We start from the raw sequence: 17,763 nt of genomic DNA on the forward strand, positions 1-17,763 counted from the left end.
TGAATAGTGCTGCAACTAACATAGGGGTGCATATATTACTTTGGATTGTTGATTTCAAGTTGTGTGGGTAGATACCCAGTAGTGGGATAGATGGGTCACATGGTAGTTCTATTTTTATTTTTTTGAGGCATCTCCATACTGTTTTCCATAGTGGCTGCACCAGTTTGCACTCCCACCAGCAGTGTATGAGGGTTCCCTTCTCTCCACACCCTCTCCAATATTTGTTATTTTCAGTCTTAGTGATTATAGCCATTTTAACAGGTGTAAGGTGGTATCTTAGAGTAATTTTGATTTGCATTTCCCTGATGATTAGTGATGTTGAACATCTTTTCATGTGTTTATTTGCCATCTGTATATCTTCTTTGGAAAATGTCTGTTCATATCCTCTGTCCATTTTTTGACTGGGCTGTTTGTTTTTTTATTGTTCAGTTGTGTGAGTTCCTTGTATATTATGGAGATTAACCCCTTGTCAGATATATGATTTGTAAATATTTTCTCCACTTGGTGGGTTGTCTCTTTGTTTTGATTCTGGTTTCTTTTGCCTTGCAGAAGCTCTTGAGTCTGATGAACTCCCACTTGTTTATTTTTTCTTTTGCTTCCCTTGTCTGAGAAGACATGGTATTTGAAAAGATCCTTTTAAGTTCGATGTCAAAGAGTGTACTGCTGATATTATCTTCCAGGAGTTTTATGGTTTCAGGACTTATCTTCAAGTCTTTGATCCATTTTGAGTTTATTTTTGTGTATGGCCTGAGATAATGGTCTACATTCATTCTTCCAAGAATATTTTTTTGAGTCAGACAGACTGAGTTCAACATCTGCCTTCACCAATACTAACTATGGTGCCTGAGGTCAGGTACTACATAAGCTCTGGAAGCCTCAGTATTCTCATCAGCACTATGAAGAAAACCAGAAGGCTGTTGGGGGATTAAATGAGATAATATACATAAGGTTCTTATCATGAAATCTCCAACACATGATAAATACTCAAAACATGGCTGCTGTTACTAATCAAGTGTGGGCTTCTGAAAAGATCAGTAAAATAAACTCCTGATCAGTCCAAAGAGAAAATAGACAAAAATGAACATTAATGATGAGAAAGCATATCTAGCAACAGATATGATTATAAGAGAACTATATGTTATTCTATTCTACCAAATTGAAAATCTCAATGAAACAGATTATTTTCTAAGAAAGTATAAATTACAAAGTCTCTCTCAGGAGCAGTTAGAAAACCTGAATATATCAAGACTATTAAATAAATTGAAAACAATTGTTAAAGCATAATCCCCCCCCAAAAAAGCCCATAATGTTGTGTAGGGGGAATTCTAACCACCTTCAAGAAACAAAAATCTCCTTATGATTTAAATTTTCTAAGCATAAAAAGATGGAAACATATCAATTCGTGTTACAAAATGAGGACAATCTTTTTATCAAAACTTGTCAAAGCACAAGGAAAAAGATTTGCAACCAATCACACTTATGCCTATTAGATACAAAAATACTAAATAAAATATTCATAAATTTAATTCAAATGTATAACGCAAGATTATGCACCATGACCAAGTAGGGTTGATTCTAGGAATGCAATCATAGTTCAACTTGGAAATGGATTAACATAGTTATCATATTAATTGGACAAAGGAGATAATCCATATTACCATCTTGATGGAGGGTGAAGGTAGAGTATATGCTAAAATTCACTATCAACTCCTCGTTTTTTTAAAAAAACTATTAATAAAATAGAATAGATTTTTCCTTAGCATTATTTACAGAAGTACTTATCCCTGACCCACTTTTCTAATAAAGTCAGGAATGATATAAAAATTTCCACCATTAACACTTCTATTTAAGATTATCCTGCAATTCTAGTTAATGCCATTAACCATAAAAATAAAATATTGGAAAGGAAAAAGAAAAACACCCAGGAATTACAGATGTTATGGTTGCTTACCTGTGAAAAATATTGGAAAAAGAAGATTTATCTGAAGAAGTATTAGAACTGACATCCAGGTTAGTATTCAGCTGCTGTGCCACGGAAAGTCTGTACAAACCATTCACACCCAGTGTCTGTGCTCATTGTTGCATTCAAGCTGCACCACTGATTTAGTATTTTGAATTGTAGCTGCTAGTAAGATGTATCATTAAGAAGGCTAGCAATAAGTCAATAGGTAAATCAGCAGCTTTCCTACTTACCAATTATGATCGGTTAAAAAATATAATGGTAAAATGATCCTATTCACAGTAGTAACCAAAGATATGAAATATCTAGGAAGAAATAGGGCCAAAAGAATACGCAAGACCTTTTTAATGAAAACTATTAAATTTTACTGAGGGCCATATAAGAAGACTTGATTACTTGAATGCAGAGAAGTTGTATTCCTGTAGTAAGAATACCTAATATCACACAGATTCTCTGCAAATTAATCTATAAACGTAACTCACTCCTTCCAAAAATCCACTGGAATTACTCTTTGGAGTTTGATAAAACTCTGGTAGAATAAATATGCAAAAATATTTTGAAAAAGAAGAGTGATGGTTTGGGATTTTCCTTAGCAGATATGGAAAGGTGTTATAAAGCCACAATACTCAGAATAATTTGACATTAATGCCAACATAGACACATCGGTGAAATCAAGTAGAAAATCCCAAAGCAGCCCTATGTATATTTAAGAATTTAGTGTATGATAAAGATGGCATTTCAAATCTGTGGGGAAAAGATAAATTACTCAATTAATAGCTGAAGAAAATGTGGTGACTAGTTTATAATCTTGAAGTTGGGAAGGGCTTTTTCTAAACATGACACTACTGGTTGAAATCATACAAGAAAATAAGGATACTTGTGATCTCTAAAAAAATTCTACTGACAAAAATTAAAGAATGAAGAATAAAGTCTTTAAAAAAAGAGCCAATGTTTTCTTGCTCATCAGTAAATCTCTAGATCCTGCAATAGTGCCCGGCGCAGAGCAAGAACTCAAATAAATGGCTACATGAAGAGGCCTTGCAAGTCAGTGGGAAACAATGAACACCTCAATTTGAAAAATTAGCAAAGGACATGAAGCATTAAGAAGAAACATGAAAAAATCAGTAAAAAAGTTCAAACATTATAAACTCACCAGCAATAAAATAAATACAAGTCAAAACAACAGTTTGTCATTTTTCATCTATTACTGTATTTCTGATTACTCTGAATTGGCCAATATGTGGGGAAAAGAGCACTTATCAACTGCTGGTGTAAATTCATAAAGCCTCTCTCATAAAAATGTGTGTAATATAATTAAAAGTCTATAAAACTGCAGACTGTCTGACCTAACAGTTCCACTCTTAGGAATTTTCTCTAAGGAAATTATTAAACAAACATGCAAAGACATAGATACAACGATGTTCATTGAGCATGGGTTATAAGAGTGAACAACTTGAAACAAATGTTCAAAAACAGGGAATTGATTTCATAAATTTTGGTACACTTTTGCAATGAAATATCACCCAACAGCAATAAGCAGTGACACATTAATTAACATCAAAAGATGTTTATGATATGCTACTAGCTAAAACATTCAGTTTCAAAGCAGCATATGTAAAAATCATATCTTCGTATGCATGGAAAAAGTCAAAAGATAAACTACCAAAATTTCAGAAGTGGTTTTCATCATAGTATTTTTATTTTCTTCACCATGATCTTCTATATGGTAGAATTATATTCAATAAATGTGCTAGTTCTACAATGAAAGTGGTAATTTTTTAAAACAGTAGAAAAGTAGTAGTATTCTGAAAAGCAATCTTTAGGTTTCTTAAATGATGTTTCCATCTCCTGAGCTTACTGTCTTACATTGAATGGCTTCTTTTCAGTAGATCTTTATAATTTATTTGCTAGAAGGTAACATTTACTTATTATTAAATGGAAATCCTTAAATTATTTTCCACTCTCTGCTACTATATTCATCTGCTATTTCCCACCCACTTCAAACCATTACTCTTGTATTTTTTATTTTCTTCATGGTCTTCTATGTCAAATCATTTCATTGACATATTTGCCTACTTGTCTATTATTTATGTTTCTCCAGAAGAATATAATCTCCACAAGGACAGGGACTTGAATTGTTTATGTCCACAGCTATTTCCAGTACCCCTGGCAGTGACTGGTATATAGTAGATGCTCAATAAATACATGTTGAATGAATGAATGAGTGAGTTTGTTTTGGAAGAGTTGGTTTACCTTGTAGGATTAGGTAAAAGATTCGTTGCCTCTTGAGAACCTTTTGGAATTAGATCTGCTAATTTTCTCTGTTAAACAGTGACGCTGACCTACCAGGCAGTGGTGTATGGTCGACATCACTCAAGTCAAGAAGCTGTCAGTAGAGCTGGACTGCAGTCCTGACCTCACCATGAACAAGCTTTCTAAAGAAGTCAGTTTTGCTGTCCTTGCTACATGAAACTGGTCCTAATCAACAGCTGGAAAAGGGCAAGAGACTAAGCTGCTATCCTTGCCCCCATCCATGCTGTTTTACCTCTGCAGTAGGGTTCACGCCCTCTCCTCGTGCCTCCTCCTCCCCTGCTCTGCCCACCCAGTTGATGGATGGTAAGCTGCTTAAGCCTCCATAAAGTGCACTCCGCCCATCTCCAGGGGACACAGGCTCATTTCCCTGCCCTCACCATCCTCCTCATTTGCCTCTCATGGGAGCTCCTTTCAGGGCAGTATCCAAAACACTCCTATCGATTGCCCTACTCTACGTGCTTACTCACAAAATCAAAACAATTTTGTTGTCTGCGAAGCAGGAACCCTTGGGAAGAATCATCACCTTGTGACATAAAACTCAGATGACAAGAATATGCTATATAATTACAAGGCACATTTACCAGTCATCTACGTTTGATCCAAAAATAAAGTTATAAAGAAAATCAGAATGCTTTCTAGTACAGAATAATTTAATTAATAATAGATGTCATCATTAAATAGCCATCCATGTCTTTAAACACCATCATCCATGTGGAAGGTAGAAAAAGTTGGATCCACTGCTAGCTTGGTGGGCTCAAGACCTAAACTGTAAATGTGAGAGACTGTCATCTCAACCACGCAGGACTGCCTTGGCCCTGGGAGGAATAGTATTGCAATCTTTGAATTAATCCTCTCTTCTTTCATTCCCAGGCGTTGATAACACAGCTGTGGAAAGGTGCTCCTGGCAGCAAGGTGGCATGCAATTTCTCAGGCTGGAAGCAAATATCTGAATCAAAAAGAAAAAAAATCCAAATGGATGAATTTGTTCAAGTTTTAGAACTGGGGGAAAAAAAAATCACTAAAGGTTGAAAGCTCAGGTCCAGAGAGCACGGAATGATGTCAGAAAGTAGGTAATTACCTGAATAATCCATGTCCCAAGCTCCCGCTTGTTGTTCAGTTTTCCAGGTAACACAGGCTGAAGCTGATTTCCTCTTAGGTGTGGAATTGGTGATTGCTCCACTCGAAGATGCGCTATACAAGTCTCCATTACTAAGCACAGGCTTAACTTTCCAGATCAGATTTTAAAAGCCTTTGGTTCTTAAATAAAACATTTTCATTTGTAATACATTAGCCCTTTGCTTTCTTTTTGGGGGTGGGGGTATAATTATGTACTGTGTGGTTTTCATAATTTGAAAACATATTATAAAGATGCAATTAAAGGACTTTAGGAAAGATATTAAAGGTACTTATGGGTCATGAGACTACCTGAGCTGAGAGGAAAGCAGATGACTTAAGACTAAAAGAATTCACCATTCATTGAGCTCAGAGGAAACCAACCATCTCTGTTTTATAAGCAAAATCAGATACAAGGCTGTACTACTCAAGAAATAGCAATGAATGGAACAGCTCAAAAGGGCAGGCAGTCTTTGAAAGATGCGAAGATTGCACATTAGTTTCTGGCAGGCTGGAGAGCTACTGCAAAGGCAGCATCCTCCACTCAGGGCACATAGCTGGACAGTGCCCACATCCACTCAGCAGTATTGTGCAGCACCCCACAGTTACCAGGGCACTTTAGTAGATACCATCTCATCTGATCTTCACATTTTTCTTTGGAATGGGACGGGCAGAAGCTAGCTTCTATGGAGCATAGAACCATATTAGTAACTGGCCAGTGGACATCTGTAAGTACAACAAATCAGTCAGATTTGACTAAGGATCAAAGCTGGAAGATCTCAGAACTTTGAGATTCTTATCAGTATGTGAATGTTGTGGATACACACTTCTATAACATCCACTGCACCCACAGTAGTATTTTATAGAAAAGGTAATTAATTGCTATTCTGCTACTAATAACTGTTAATACTAAACATTTAAAATTTTCCATGCAATTTCCTAAGCATATCACATGTATTACCTTATTTTATTCTCATACTAACTTCAAAAGATACACAGTAAATATCCAGCAAATGAATGGCCTGACTTATGTCAATTAACCAGCACTGGGTGATACTACTTTCTCCCTTCACAACCATAGCACCATGACCTTCATTTGACTCTTGTTAGAAGTATCTGGATGCTAGAAAAAGAAGGGAAAGATGGAGAGGTAAGAGGCTGCAGTTCACTTCATCAGAAGCTTGTGTCCCTTGTCCCCAGCTCCAGGAAACTCAATCCCACATTTCTTCAAGTAGTAAAAGCAATGTTCTAGAGCCAAGAGAGGACCTAATTATTAGCCCAGTCTAGAAATTCTTAGCCCTCTCAGGATGCAATTTCACTGGTGGAACTTTTCATTGGAAAATTTGTGCGAATGTTTATTAAGTGTCTATAATGTTTGACATATTCTGACACCATAGAAGAAACAAAATATCACCCTCAGGATCATCATAATAATAGATACTATTCAGTGAGCGCCAATTCCATCTAGGCTTTTGTGTAGGCTCTCATCACTATAACCATGGAGGAATTATTGTCCCTTTCTGACAACTAGAGCTAAGAGAGATGAAGCGACCCGCACGGCTCAAGACGTCAAAGCTAGCAAGTGGCAGAGCCTCTCTGAACCAAGTTCAGCTTGACACAAAAGCCTGTGCTCTTTCTACTACTCTATACTTCTTCAAGTGTTTAAGCTCCTGCCCTCGAGGAAATTATGCTTCAGAGGAGGAGACAAGATTCAGAAAAAGATAGCCAAAGGTGAAGGGGAGTTCAAGTGCCAAGGGAGTGGTCCAGTCCAAAACCCCGTCATTTGTAGAAAGCAGTAATGACAGCGGTGGGGGAAGCATCAGAGAGGAACTGAGGGAATAGGATTTTAGCGGATGGAAGGTGAGCAGACCAAAGTCTCTCAGTGTTCACCAGGAAAATTCTCCTCTTCTTTCTTTGAAGAGGTTTAGCTGGGTCTTGTTTGCCTAACGATATTCTATTTCCCAGATTTCCTTAAGGTTAGCTATGGCCATATGAGCCCGTTATAATCATGTTAATGAGAACAATCCCCAAAAGGAATAACAGAGCACAAGGTAGAAGGACCTGGTCCTTGGACCTCATGGAGCAGACACTCTTCCCACCTTAATATCATGGAAAGAAACTTCAAAATTCTTTGAGATGCTGTATTTGGGGATATCTTTGTAACAGCATCAGCCCATTCTCTACCCATGCAATGAACCAAGCACAGAGCATATTATGAAAAGGGTAATCAACTGAGCTGGAATTGAGAGTTTGGGAAGGTAGAGTAGAAAAACACCTAGCTTGAAAGGTCAGCTGTGGTCCCACTGTGGAGAACCTATCTCATCATTTATCCATCCAAGCACATTCATGGAGCACCAATAGGTTAGGTACTATGCTGGACACTAGGGGTACAAAGATGAAAGAACTTCTCAGTGTCGGCAAGGATCTCAGCCTCTATAGAGGGCAATAAGGAGAAAACAATCACCTAGCATTGAAATAAGTACCATGACAGGCTGCTCAGGGGACTGTGAGAACACACACAGAGGAGGCCATCCAATAAACTTGTATGTATCAGAGAGGACCTCAGGAGACACATGAGCTAAGTCTTAAAGGATGAGTAGATCTTGGCCAGGCAAAGGCAAGTGGGCCAGGGAAGATGTGGTCCAAATAAAATGTATAGGGGAGAGGTTAGAAATAATGATGGAGAAACAGGCAGGGGCCAAAATTATGCATTTACTCATGTATTTATTTACACAAAAATATTTATAGGGCATCTATTTATTAAGTTAATATAAGTAAATTGCTTACAATAGAATCTGGTGTATGGGTAAGAGCTATATATGTGAGCCATTATTACCTAGAGATAAGACAGTTATGTGCCATACTATGAATATTGTTATAAGCAAGAAAGACGCTGCCCCTGTCCTCTCAAAATTTAATCTAGTGGATAGGTCATTTTTTTTTTAAGAAAAAGCAGGAACACAAAGATTCCATCATAACTGATAAGGAAGTAGATGAATGTATTATTCAGTGTAATTTACACTAGCTGATGTAACAAACAATCCCCAAATTTCAATGGCTTATCACAAAAAAATGTTTATTTCTTACTCACACTACAGCTCCAGATCTGGCAGCTCTCCTTCCCAATGCTGAATCAAGGAGTCATATTTTTCCTTCTTCTGCCTCTATCTACCCTCCAGGCCCTCCCCAAAGTATTTTTCTAAATTATCTTCATTCAGCTGGTCAGTGAGGGGAAAGGAACAGCCTGGAAGATAATATATCTGACACTTAACCACTTCTGGATGTGATATACATCACTTGAGCTCTTGTTCCGTTGGTGGGAATGAACCATATTGTTTCATCTGGATGCGAGGAGGTGGGAAATGAAGTTCCTGAGTGGAGAGCCACTTACCAGCTGAAACTCTATTCAATAAAAGGGAATACCACTTGGAAGTCATATGTCTGGCTCTGTCACAGGGAGGTATCTGAATGTATAGGTGGGGGAGCCTAGCCAACTCTAGAGATCAGGGGAGGCTTCTCCAAGGAAGTAATGTTTCAACTAATGCTGATGAGCCATGCTGGGTAATTTTAATTATATCCTGAAGCAGGGAAGGAAAATTTTAAGTAGGGAAGCAACATAATCTGCTCTAAGTTTCAAAAAGATCACTCTGATTGCAGCATAGAAATTGGACTCATGGAGAACAGAACTCTTGGTATAGAATGCCATGACTCAGATAAGAAGTGAAGAAGATCTAGACCAAAGATGTGAAAATAGGGTTGAAGAGAAGAGAGACTACTCTAGTCAACTGGGCCTGGTGGTGGATTGGACAGAGGAAGGAAAAGGAAGAATATAATGGTAGTGGTCAGGGATCTGGTTTAAATAACCTGAGGGAATGTAATAAAATTGAAAGAAATGAAGGAAGATGGTGACTGTGGGCATGAGAATGTTGCTTTCCATTTTGGATGGGTTGAATCTGACATACTTGCTGGGCATCCAGATGCTAATGTCCTGTCGAATAAAAAACACAAGTCTGAAATCTCAGGATTAAGATCTGGAATGGAAATCATCAGTTTCCATCAGTATGAGTTGGGAGTCATCAGCTGAGATGAGTCATGTGGAAGTCATGGAAATGCTACACTGTTTGGACTTTATCTTATAGTTAGGGAACCTATCCCATCTGCTTTCCAGGTTTCTCCCACCTGGAGGACCTCACTGCTGTTTGCAATGTCATAGTGGCATCCTGTCTTCCACAACTCTCCCCTTTCTCAGCCACCATCTGGGTGATTGTCATCATGCCTTAAACAAACTCTGTTTTTACTCAGAGTTTTGTTCCTCCTCGTGTTCTCCTTTTTATTGCATGAAGCATGTGCTCTCTCTTGCCTTTACACATTGTTGATGGGTGCTGTGCAGTTTTCCACTATAGAAGAAGTACTTCCCTACTCCATCTGAGCCCCTACTCTTAGCCTGGGGTTGACAGAGGCTTTTCTGCACAGCTGCTCCTGCCACTCTGCCCCAGGTTCAAAAGGAACAGCAACTCCTCGACCAAGCAGAGATGAAGAGTGTCATTTCCCTGGCCCTCTGCAACCCATCTCACACACCCACATTTGCATTAGTTCTCAGCTTGTTTCCACTCTGCCAGTTCTGTTCACCTGTCTGGCACTAGGGGTGGCTCCCAGGACTTTCTGCAGCCCTCTTCTTTCACCCAGAAGGAAGGTGGACCACTCTGACCCCAATGTACTGCTGAATGCCAACTGGCAGGTGGCTGGGGCTAAGGGAGAGTGATGACACTGCAGGGCACTCCCAGTAGGCAGGAAATTGGGGCACCAGAATGGCACCCACAGTTGCAGCTTAAAACTGTCAACAACAGCTAGAATCCTGGAAGCTGAACCCTCTTGTCATTCCCCACAATCTTGGAATCTTCTCAGAGTGGCTTGAATACTAATGTAGAGGAAATTTCTGAGAAGCCACATTCAGTCTAGGAATCAGAGCTGAAATAGTGTCTCATCCTCTTCTAGATGCATGTAACATACAGATTCACTCCCCAAACCAATCTTAATCTCTTCAACGATGGAGGAGAGAGCAGTTGTTAGACATACACCATAAACAACATTCTTCTTCAGGATACCACCCAGCTTCTGCACTGCTGTTTCTAATGTATTGGGGTGCAGGGTCTTACTGTTTGTGCAGCTTTCTAAAGATTCCTCCCACCAGGGTAGGTTGCCATTGATGTCCAAGGAATTTTTACATGCACGAAAATCATCAGCATCTCAGCTTGAAATGAGGCTTTACTCATGGATGAACCTCTCTCCAACTCTGACTTCTGCTCTCAGAAACTCACCTTCTCCGTTCTTGAGCAAGGAAGATTTCTGCCTCCCTCCACTCTCTACTCCTCGACATCCACATAACCCTCCAAGTTGTCTCTCTCTCAATCACACCACAGCAGCTTCCCTTTCTATTCCATTTAACTGGATCTCCCCACATCCAATGGGCAACTGTGTGACCAAATGGCAGCAACTCATTTGCTTTAAGATATATTCCAGCTATTTCTTATTAGCCTCTCCATATCCATTCTCCACCCTTTCCCACCCTGCTCTCTGCTTTGGGAGGTTGACTCATGAGGACTGAATGAATGGGCTCCCTTGTGTGCTGGCAATGGGAGTTTGGCCAATAGGAGGTTCCAGGAGGAGACAAAGGGTGGGAAGAAAGTGAGGTCAGTGTGTTTACTGCCCTAGTTCCATTCCTGCCAAGCACTGCAAGTTAGATGCCTCCCTCTGCTATAGGTAGGAATTCCTATGAGAAGGCCCTCTTCTCATAGCTTCTCTCTCTGGGTTCCCCTTAGCTGCTCCTCTGCTTGAACCTTCAGGTCTAGGGCTGGTGATGGCTCCCTACGGTTGCTAGCCTCAAAGTACCACAGTATCCCTCTTCGACTTCCCAAAACTCTTCCCAAAATTTGTAAATATTTCCTTGACTGAACTCTCCTCACATATCCAGTTTGGATGTGTCATCTATTTCTTTCCAGGACACTACCTGATACAGGAGACTTTTACTACACTGTGATGGAAGGTTTTCCTAATTTAATCCGATTTGATTTAACAAATAGTGACTGAGTGTCTACCGTGAGTCAGGTCCTGTTCTTCACACTGAGGTTACAGCAGCAAACAAAACAGAAAAAATCCTGCCTTCATAGAGATTGCATTCTAATGGGGAGAGACATAATTTTTAAAATAAATAAGCAAACTATATGATATATTAGCAGGTGAAAAGTGCTATGAAGAAAATATAAATCAGGAGAAGGGGATAGGGAGTGGCAGGGGTTGGGAGGCATGCAATGCAATTTTATAGCAGCCAAAGATGGTCTCAATGAGAAGAGACTTGGATAAGAATGCAGCAAGGGCACAAAGAAGTATAGTATGTGAAATGTTTCCCTGAAAGAGTTTATACTCAGGTTAAGAAGACAAATTGAACACAGGAAATTACATATACTACAAGACAACAATTCAAGAGATGTCAAAATGGCAGCAGATGATTAAATGTCAGCCAAGAATATGACAGTAAGTTCTGCCATTGTCATAGGCTGGGTTCTTGGTGAAACAGACTCTGAAGTGAGTCTCTGAGGTTCATGTGTGGAATTTTTATTAAGAAGCACCCTTGGCATCAGCATCTATGGAAGGAAGGGAAGGGAATCAGGATTGGGTAGAAGGAGAAATCAAACTGTGAGTAGGCCTGACAGCCTCCGCCAATGGTTCAGAGACCGCTGGAGCTAAAATTGCCCATCAGAGTTGTCTCGTGTTGGGCTAAAAAGGCAGAGTCTGTGTACCTTCACCTTGATCCGTCACTGGATGTCGGCCACCAGGAAGGGCATGACCTAGGGCTAGTCCATTCTCTGAAGCAAAGACAATTCCTGCAGGAGCTGAGAGCTGAAAGCTGTCTGTTGACAGCACTATCAGTAGGTGGGGCAACAAGTCCTTCTTCAAAGAGGGGTCAGGACAGCGTATCTCTGTGTCCACTACACCCATGTACTAAAAAATACTTGAAAATGAGATTGTTAAACCATCATCTGTGTATCGAGAATCATAGTTACTCGAGATGTGCAAATATTGATTTCGATTTTAGTTCTGCATAGCATAAATCTATGATCTAAGGATGATCTTGGGCAAGATTCTAAAATGATTGTTAAAGCAATGTTTTGTGGTCTGTTAGAAAATGTGATAAAATCTGAGACACAACTTTCCCAAGAACAAGTCCTGCCAAATTAACCTCATTTCTTTTGATAAAATTATTAAATTAGTTCATCAGGGGATTTGGAAGACAGACTATGTCTAGATTTCAGAGAAATTATGATGATGCTCTTGTCAGAGTGGCATGCTAGACTACACGCCTGCCATATCAATTTCCTTTTCTAGTTTCATCAGTGAAATCAGCCCTGTTAAGACACAGATACTCTTACAAAGTGATTCCACTCTCCCTGCTCCTCACTTGCATTCAATAAACCAAGCTTGACCAAGAGGAATCAATCTGCCGTCAGCCAGTGACCAATCCACTTCTCTCCTTCTAGGATTTGAACTAATAAAAGAGAAAAAAGAAAGAAAGGAAAATCAGGCAGATGATACTGGATCCTGAAACAGTATGTCCATATAGAAATAGTGCCCAGATTGCTACCACAGAAAATTAAAGTTAAAAGGAGGTGAAACTAAGAGTCTCACAGAGGCAGTTGACCTACAGTAAGATGAATGGAAGAGATGTGTGGACCCTAGAGAGAGAAATGGAAAAAGTAGCTGACTAATGACTTTCCAATTCCATGGGGCCCAGTAATATTTCCAGTAATTAAGTTATATGAGACTCTTTGTGTCATTATAAGTCTATTTTTACCTAAGCCACTTTCAATAAGTTTTCTATCACTTGCAATCCAATAATGCCTAACATGAATCTCTAATCATATTCTTCTGTGTTGGTAGTATACTGATAATGAACCAAATGACAATATATTAGATGGGTTATTAATTGGTTGAAAAAACATATCTAGAAAATACTGCTTAATTAATTGGTAGGTACCCAGAAGGGATTCCAAATGACTGACACAACATTGTGTCTTCATTGCTGAGGCATTGAAAAGTCTTGTCAGTGACTAGAATATATGCTCCATGAAAGTTGGTATTATGACCATCTTATCAAGTGTCACATTTCATACATAGTTTAGCAGATAGTAGGTATTCAACAAAAAGTTGTTAAGTGAATGAAGATCTAGATTTTGCAGATAATATGAATCCAAGAAAGATAATGATATTGAAGAGTGAGAGAATTAGGAATTAGCTTAGTAAAATGATTATATCTTATAGGAATAGATGCAAAGTTCTGGAAAAGAGTTCAGAACACCAACAGTGCCTCTTAGGAGCATATTGAATAAAGAAATTTTGGAGTTTTTATTGATTGTGGGCTCAAGAGCCAGCAGCAAGCTGATGAACTTGCAGAGGGATTGATGCAGACTTAGGCTGTGCTGATGGAGGTATAACAGCCGAAGAAGATTTGGTCCTGCTCAAGCGTCCACCAGTCAAACCACAGGTGGCATATCACATTCAGCTCCAGGCATTACCTTTAAATAGAAAACCACAAACTAGAGTATAAAGATAGGAGCCAGAATAGTGAAGCGACTCAAAAAGTATTCCAGAGAGGCCCAGGAGTGAATACCTGTAGACCTACAAACGTGGAGCAGATACGGTGGTGAATGAAGGCAGCCTTCAAACCTCTGAACAGCTGTCATGAGGAAGAAGAAAGACTCTTAATTCTCTCCCACAAGAGGAAAAACTAAGACCCACAGATGGAGTCTATATTCTTTGTATCAATAAAATATTATTTGAGCAACCTACATTTAGTCAGTCAATGTTTTATTGCTGGTTTCACTGTGCAGAGCAAAGCAGGCAGTCTCTGCCCTCGTGGAAACTTGATTTAACGGAAAGACTGGCATTAAACAAAAAGCCACGATATAAATGTATAGGAAGGGCTAGGAAGGACAAGCAGAAGGTGCGGTCAGAGTCCCCTGAGGTTTTAGAGAATGATTTGTTTTGATTTAATTTTTGTTTTGCATTATTTTGTTTTGTTTAAGAGTTAAAACAATGTTACTGAAGCCTAGGGAGTAAATGGGAGAATGGTATGAATTTTTGGGAGACCAATTAAAATGCAAGAGCAGAAGACCAGGGAAGGGATATTCTTTAATGGGTTAAACTAGGGTGGTGGCAATGCAAATAGAGAGAAAGCATTGTATTTAATGTATACTCTGGAGGAAAAATCTAAATGACTTCAGGATATATTGGGCAGAGGTAAATAAGACCTTTATTAACTCACACTCTTGGTTTCTTATTATCTCGATGAAAATTTCTCTAAAATATTTTTAGTATCTGTACAGAAATGTTTACTGAGTCAAAGAAACAAATTTGGAGGGAAGGGATTTGGGAAGAAATGTTTAACCTACTTCAGAGAATAAATATTTTTAAGGGCTTAGGTACATGCCATCATTAAAGAAGACTCATAGGGTCTCTATAATTTGAAATAAATTTCTGAAGCTCAGGCTTCTCACAGATCCAAATAAGTCTTTATCCTATGATCATTTATTCATTCAAAAAATTTTATTTATCATTTAGAATATTCAAGAAACTGTGTGAGTTGAAAAGTTGAATCAGGAAGGGGTTTGTAGGAAAGTAACAGGAATACAGAATGTGTCCTAACTTAGGCTCCATGACAAGCACAAATCAAATGATCTAGAGAAACAGTGAAGATTTTATTTGTTTTGTGCCTTGAAAGATGAGTAAGGGTGGGCCATTCAGAAGCAGATAAGCAAGGATTCTAAGAAAAATCAACAGCATGAGCATCAATGATATCGAGAAAGTTGAGAACACGGGCTGGGCCAGAAAGAATGGTAAAATGTGTGGGGTAAGAACTAGAAAAATGTTAGTAAAACATTTAGTTAATGAAAACATGAAAAGTAGGGAAATGAAAAGTTTCTCCCCAAATGTACTTTATGTATCACAGATTCATCCAATCATATAGCTGAATGGGATCTTAGAAGGCAAACTCTCCAACCCCACTGGTTTTCATCACTGCCTTGCTATGGTTTGGCCATAAAGACCTAGGACTCCAGTTGGCTTCCCATGGCAAAAGCATGAAAAGTATTGATCTAATGTCCAGGTTTCTGATCCATAGACCCTGTTTCCACTCCAATTTTCTTTCAAACTTTGAGTGATATTGTCCCCTTATAATTAAGCTTTGAGGTCATCCAGATATTCCACAAAGTACAATTTCCATTTATGGGTCTCCAAGATGCCAAGTAAGCCCACAGGCTTTTACTTGGGGCACAAATATTTGAGGCTCTCCTGAGTTTCCTCTTGTCAATGTTTTCCTATCAATCCCAAATAAGGCTGTATACTTCCAAGGAAGATGGGAGTGGGAGCGGGCTTCGGAGATTCTATGCCCAAATGGGGTTAAGCAAATGTGGGATTGATGGTTACACACACAGAAAACCGGCAGCAGACATCGTTCTTGCTGCCAAAATAGATGTTCTGCATCCTTTTGTTCACAAATATCACATAATTTTTTTTAAAGACCTCCCCTCATAATATGAAATACTTTCTTTAAAAACATAGTGACTTTTATTGAGCAGTTGCCAATGCCTATTTCTTTTGAACTATTTTTTCCAGTAGTGGTCAAGGAGTCAAAACAATCTATCCGTTCTTACCTTTTGACTAATCTTACCCACTTAAAAAAATGACTATTCAGGATCAAGAATAAAAAGTAAGACTAAACCTGCAGAGAGCAGAACCCATGATTTTGACTTCATCATTGCTCTATACTAACCTGAGCTTTCCAGCCTTGATAATTAGGTACTGACACTCAAGAGCCTCGAATCACACACAGCAAGCAGCTGTCTCTGGTAGCTTCATATTTATGCCAAAGATATCACCATTTGTCTGGTCCTAGGAAACTCAAAGCCTGCATTTCCCCTGAGGTCCACCTAGGAAGTTTCCCACATTGAAGGATGGTTTCTTTAACTTAACATAGCAAGTGCTAGTGAAAGATGGTGAGGTTCACAGAGTAACAACCACCTGTCATCTCTTATTAGTTAGATATTCCATATTGGGGATTTGTTATATTAAAAGGCACTGAAATTGCTTACATCAGATAACTGAATTATAATTAAATGCTATGTAGATTATTAAAATACTGTTGTTCCTATCATAGGGAAACATAAATAATAGCATCAAAACAGGCTCGTTATAAAATTAGCGTATTTCTAGACACCCTGTCAGTTTGTCATTAAGTGGAGGCCTTGCCAGACCTGCCTGCTCTCACAGTCCCTCTTCCACCTCCGCTTTCTTGAGAGCCACATCCCAAGTGGATGGAAAGAGCGTCACATGCTTACAACTGACTGGCGGAGTGAAGAACTCAGAGCAGAGATCTAATAGCTACCATAGGCTCCTCCACTGGAGGCACCACTGGATCCAAAGAGAACCCACGTAAAGGTGAACTAATCACCCATGAAACCTCAAGCTCCTCGGGACTTTACTTCAGGAAAAAAAATCCATGAACAGCTGAGGGGATGGCAAAAATAATCATCCTAAAGTGTTTCTCCATATTAAAGTCAGTGCAAATTCTCCAAGTTCAAAATCCTCCAGGGAAATCTAGAGTGTGGGGAAGACAGTCATCACTTCACTCAAGTTTGGCCTTCTCTCTACCCCATTTTCCAGGTTGATGTCTTCCCAGGACAGCCCAACTCACAGTTGCACCTCCCTCTGCTCTGAATTCCTGCAGCATACGTTGCTTGTAGCATTCATTACTGCTTCGTAGACATCTCTAAAACCACTATGTGGAACTATTGCTTATCTCTTCTATTGATATTTAACTTCCCCATATCGATGACTTCTACTCCTAGTTACAGCATAAGATATGTGAGATTAGGACCTTGTTTTTTGTGCTTCTGGTCTGCCCAGAGCCTATCACATAAGAAATAGGTGTATAATAAATGCCTACTGCTTGATTAGAAAGGATGGTGTTGGAAAAAATTTCCAATTCGAGAGAAACTTCATGTAGCAAATGCTGCTGCCATGCAAATGGAGTTCAGTATAATTGAATATGAGGCAATAAAAAAAGTATAAATCAAAGCATATACCCACTTTTAATTTCTTTAAATTATAACATCCCCAGGGCCTGAAGAACTCAGGATTAACGCACTAAAAACTCAGCCCAGGAGCATGATGAAATGCTCACGGTCAACATCATCAACAACAATTCCCTTGTGAGCATTTTTGAATATGGACACTGCCTTTCTGCAGGATACATGATCCATGCTCCTGATCCCCCTTCTCAGCCCTCGGACCATGAGAGTTCCACATCTAGACTCACAGGAAAT

At 39.1% G+C, this 17,763-nt stretch overlaps 1 long non-coding RNA gene across 1 annotated transcript; it reads right to left on the reverse strand.

Annotated features, from left to right (window-relative positions):
• Positions 1-4,905: 4,905 nt before the first annotated feature.
• Positions 4,906-10,950, reverse strand: LOC139084568 (uncharacterized). Its single transcript, XR_011542054.1, has 3 exons — positions 10,543-10,950; positions 5,352-6,509; positions 4,906-5,219 (listed from the first exon to the last, which is right to left on the reverse strand). It is a non-coding gene; the product is annotated as an uncharacterized lncRNA (long non-coding RNA).
• Positions 10,951-17,763: the final 6,813 nt, after the last annotated feature.

The sequence above is a fragment of the Equus przewalskii genome, chromosome 7, assembly GCF_037783145.1.
Source record: "Equus przewalskii isolate Varuska chromosome 7, EquPr2, whole genome shotgun sequence".
Lineage (NCBI taxonomy): Eukaryota > Metazoa > Chordata > Mammalia > Perissodactyla > Equidae > Equus > Equus przewalskii.